At 46.7% G+C, this 5,347-nt stretch overlaps 1 pseudogene; it reads left to right on the top strand.

Moving 5' to 3' along the window:
• Nucleotides 1–479: 479 nt before the first annotated feature.
• On the top strand, nucleotides 480–1,221 carry LOC132680123 (bcl-2 homologous antagonist/killer pseudogene; annotated as a pseudogene).
• Nucleotides 1,222–5,347: the final 4,126 nt, after the last annotated feature.

Here is a 5,347-nt window from a genome sequence, read left to right as displayed (position 1 = left end):
ATATAATTAACAGTACACTTCCAAATACCTCTAAGCATCAAAATCTAAAGCAGGGAAGATACTAGAAAGTATTTTGAACTGAATAATAATGAAACCATAACTTGTGGGATGCATCTCAACTAAAGCTCAGGAGAAAAGACAAAGTCTTAAATATATATTAGAAAATAAGAAGGAGGGGCGCCTGGGTGGCTCCGTCAGTTAAGTGTCTGACTTCGGCTCAGGTCATGATCTCACGGTACGTGAGTTCCAGCCCCGCATCAGGCTCTGTGCTGACAGCTCAGAGCCTGGAGCCCATTTCGGATTCTGTGTCTCCCTCTCTCTCTCTCTGCCCCTCTCCTGCTCGCACTGTCTCTGTCTCTCTCAAAAATAAATAAAACGTTGAAAATTTAAAAAAAAAAAAAAAAAAAAAGAAGAGGGTTAAAAGTCAATGAAGCATCCATTTCAAGAAGCCAGAAGAGGGCCAAGCTGGGGCAAGCAGAAGCTGCGTCCAGACATCGGGACTGCACTGATACCTCTTCCAGAAAGCTGGGCCTGGGCACCTGACCCCCAGGAGCAGCTGCTGGCCCCTCAGGATCTCTGGCCTTAGCCCCGTGAGCCATCCCAGGCCTGGGCGAGGGTCCTGGCAGGCTAGCGCTGCCCTCCACTGGGACCCAAGAAATGGCATCCAGGCAATGTCCAGGTCCTCCCAGGCAGGAGTGTGAAGAGACTGCCCCATCTGCTACTTCGGAGGAGTAGGTAGCCTGGGACACCGAGGAGGTTTTCCGCAGCTATGTTTTTCACCGTTAGCAGCAGGAGCAGGAGGCTGAGGGGGCAGCTGTGCCTACTGACCCAGAAATGGTCACCTTGCCCCTAGAACCTAGCAGCACCATGGGGCAGGTGGGTCGGCAGCTCGCCATCATTGGGGACAACATCAACCAGCGCTACGATTCAGAGTTCCAGGCCATGCTGCAGCGCCTGCAACCCACAGCAGAGAACGCCTATGATCTTTTCACCAAGATTGCCTCTAGTCGATTTGAGAGCGGCATCAACTGGGGCCGAGTGGTGGCTTTCCTGGGCTTTGGCTACCGCCTGGCCCTCGACATCTACCAGCACAGCCTGACTGGCTTCCTGGGCCTGGTGACCAAACTGGTGGTCGACATCATGCTGCGTCACTGCATTGCCGGGTGGACTGCGCAGAGGGGTGGCTGGGTAAGTGCCCAAGCGTAGGCAGCCTCCTCCCTGCTGCTGGGGCTGCCTCTCTCCCAGCCCCACCCCAGTCCTGGAGTGCCTGTATGTGCCGTCAGCCCCTCTATCTCTGTCTCTTGGCAGGTGACAGCCCTGAACTTGGGAAATGGCCCCATCCTGAAAGTGCTGATAGTTCTGTCTGTGGTTCTGTTGGGCCAGTTCGTGGTACGAAGATTCTTCAAATCATGACTCCCAGAGGGGCCCTTTGGGGTCCTAGCTGAGACCCTTGCCTGGGCTTCAGCCAAGCCTTCTCCCATCACCCCCCCCCCTTACAGGGGTCCCCCTCAAGAATACAGAAGCTTTAGCAAGTGGGCACTCCAGCTTTGGGAGGGCCCTTGCCTGGGGGTCAGTCAGGCTGCCAGGGGTGCCCCAACATTGCATGGTGCTAATGGGCCCCCTCTCTGGGCCCCATCCTGTCAGAGAGGGGGTATAGCCTTCTTCCTCAGCTCTCTGGGACACCCTCAGCCCTATCTATTGGACACTGGGGAAATTCACAACTTGGGAAAGCAAGAGGCTGAGAGTCACTTCTCCCCTCAAAATTTTTAACGGTTATATCTTTATGTAATACCCTTGGAAGGACCCTCCCCCCACCCATTCCCACCGCTCTGCCCAAGCCAGGAAGTCTGGGGTGTGGGGGTTAGTAGACTACCCTGTGTTCCCCAGGATTCAGCTGTTCTAGAAGATCAGAGCTTGATTGCTAGGCCTGGAGCCCAGTCCTGGCCCTTCCTAAGCTCTCCCCCTGCTCCCACTCCCCCCCCCACCCCCACCCCATATCACATTTACAGTGGACTCGCAGGGATTCTGGGCCTCGGTATGGGGTAGAGATGAAGTTGGGGGCACGGACCAGGGCTGTCAGAACCTCATCAGCATCCCCCAAGCCCGCCTCCCAAGATCCTCAGTTCTCTCCCTTCCCCTTATCTATTACCACTTAAACCCAACCTATTCACTACAAGTGAAGCCCACCCTGCCCCCATCACTCCAAATAAGGAAGGAGGGGTCTTGGGTAAGTGGAGTGCTGAGGTTCCCTCCTTGCCCAGGTACAGAATTTGGTTTGTTATTGTCAGGGAAAGAGGGTAAGGAACTCATCTTGAGGTTTCTGAGAAAAGAGCTGTTAACGCCACTAGGAACCCCAGGGTTGGGATCTTCCCTTACGGCCCGGGTACAGTGTAATCTGGGGGTGTGGATGGGGAAACTGTGAGTACTTGAACTCTACCATGACCCCCCACTCTCCACACTCTTCACCTGCCTAAGCCCCTCCTGTGGGTGGGGTGGGAATGCCTTGTCTATCTTGCACAATCTAGAGGTTTGGGGGTAGATTAAGCCACATGCAGGGAGGGGATGCAGACAGAGCCCACTGGCCAGCCCCCACCTTCTGACTGTGTCTGAAATAAACTGCAATCTCTGAAAAAAAAAAAAAAAAGAAGCCAGAAAAAAAAATTAAACAAACAAAAAAATGCGAGTTGAGAGCAAAAAGAAAAGGAGGGAAAAGAAAGAATAGAAAACAAAGATACATAATATAGAAAACATTTTAAAGCTGGTTATTTGAAGTGACCAAAAAAATGGCTGATCCCCTAGAAAGAACAATCAAGAAAAAAGAAGCACAAATTATTGTATGACAAACAGACAAGAAGACATCACTACAGATTCTAGAGACTAACAAAGTAGGAGGATTATGGCAATTTTATGCAAATAAATGTGAAAAATCATATTAAATGGACAAGTGCCTAGGAAAAAAATGCAACTTACTAAAACCACCACAATAAGTATCAATCTTAACAGCCCTATATCTATTAAATAAATTGAATCTGTAAATAAAAACTTTCCACTAAGAAACCTCCAGAAAAAAAAAAGTTAGAGAGGGGGAGAGCCAAACCATAAGAGACTCTTAAAAGCTGAGAATAAACTGAGGGTTGATGGGGAGTAGGAGGGAGGGAAGGGTGGGTGATGGGCATTGAGGAGGGCACCTGTTAGGATGAGCACTGGGTGTTGTATGGAAACCAATTTGACAATAAATTTCATATATATATAAAAAAGGAAACCTCCAGGCCCGTATGGCTTCATCAATGAACACTTCCAAACATTTAAAAAAGAACTAACACCAAATCTTCTATAGATGTTTCTAAGGAATAGAAAAGAGAAAACATTTGCAACTTGTGAAGAAGCTACCACAATCTGTATACCAAAACCTGAAAAAGACATTTTTAAAAAGGAAAGTTATAGGTTAATGCCCTCTCATGAACGAAGATGACCTCGTTTAGCCAAAAGCAAGCAAAATAAAAGTATTCGAAATTAGAACAGCAGCTACCTTTGGCATGCAATGACTGGGAGGGAATGTGAGGTAGGCTTCGAGGGTGCTGGTACCGTTCTGTATCATTGTATTGATAGCATCCATTTTATGAGTAATTTAACAAAACTTATGCACTAATACATGTGTATTTCCATTTTAAATGGTTTTTAAATACGTAATACAAGAATCACCTTCAACCAACACTGATCATGACCCATTTGCCATAATTCCTAGCACAGAGAAGGTAGTTAATCAATATTTGTTAAAAACCAAATGAACAACTCTTTTAGTAGAGATGCAAAACCTCAGCACAGTGTCTCACACACACAGTTCGTGTGCAAAATATGTGTACTTTTTAAACGAATGAACCTCTGAGTGAAGGTATATCCTCTGCCAAGCCTTTTTCATGCCAAAACTCCTTGTGGAGGCAGTGAGAGACCCAACAAGAGGAACTAACTGGATAAACATGAAATAGGAGTTAAGGACAGACAGAGCAGAAAGTAGGAAAAAAGAGACTGAGAACGTTTGATGGAAAGATAGGAAAACAGCACAAGGAGATGATGAAAAGTCTCACGTGGATGTCAAGCTGCTGGAACCCAGGATATACATATAGACTTGGCTGCAAAACTAAATTGGGGAGTCTCTGGTCAGAAAGCCAGGGGCTGATCAGTCTTGATATGAGGCCTTTCTTCTTCACTGATCCTACCTCCTCTTCCTTTATTTTAGGTCTCCAGATGAAGGGGTTAGGAGCCAGGACGTGAGAGATGGGAGTCCTGAGTTCTAGATCCTGCTTTGTGGTGATACCTTAGGCCAGTCATTCCAATTTCCTGGCTTCTGTGTGACTAATCAGAAAAATGGAAGGAAAGGTCTCTCAATATTTTATGCATCCACTCCTTATGACTAAAAAATTCTCCCAGGGCCACTGAGATCTCCCAAGTACTTCTGAGGTCACTTCTTTAAAGCACAGAAAACATACTGTTGCTTTGCAATTCAGAAGAAGAAGAAGAAGAAGAAGAAGAAGAAGAAGAAGAAGAAGAAGAAGAAGAAGAAGAAGAAGGAGAAGGAGGAGGAGGAGGAGAAGGGGAAGAGGAAGAAGAAAAAGAAGGTACTAAGTTCATTCTCTAAGTTGGGTTGGGAAAGGCTGGCAATAGCCTCCAGCTTCTTGGAGGAAAGGCTTTTCCATAGTACTATTTGAAGACCCATATTCATCATAATACTTCAGCACAATTAGGCAAGTTGCTTAGTTGCTCCAAATATCTGTCTCTCTTTACAAAGTATCATTGAGGCCTGTCAAAGAAGTCTTGAGATGCCCAGCCCTTTCCTCTGTGAATGTCATTATGGTCAGAGACTTGGCACTGTGTTAATTACATTAGCTGGTTCAGGCCTGCGTAATCTCACCTGATTTTTACCTACCCTTCCCATGCCCTTCATCTTCGTGGGAGCAAAAAATGGTGGAAAGACCCTTCAGCTATAATTAGGTACCTGTATTCTTGTCCTAACTCTGCTACTAGTCTAGGGGGTGAGTCACTGAACCTCTCTGGATATAATTTTCCTCTTCTGTAAATAAAACTGTTGAACAAGAACAGTCTCTAAGACTCTCTCACATGGACTTTTTTCAGTAGCTTCTAACTAGTATCCTTGTTTTCATTTTGCCCCCTCCCTCCCTACACATTTTATTCTAAGCACAGTAGCCAGACTAATCTTGTTAAAATGTTAAGTCAGAACTTGTTACTCCTCTGCTCGAAACCCTCCAATGGGTCTCACTCACAAGTGAACCCAAAGTCCTTACTATGCCCTGAAGGTAGTGTATGCCCCAGCCCCCGAGCCTTCTCTAAC

The sequence above is a fragment of the Panthera onca genome, chromosome A1, assembly GCF_046562875.1.
Source record: "Panthera onca isolate mPanOnc1 chromosome A1, mPanOnc1 haplotype 2, whole genome shotgun sequence".
NCBI classification, from domain to species: domain Eukaryota; kingdom Metazoa; phylum Chordata; class Mammalia; order Carnivora; family Felidae; genus Panthera; species Panthera onca.
The sequence above is the reverse complement of the archived record's forward strand: the minus strand, read 5'-3'. Positions and strand labels throughout refer to the sequence as shown.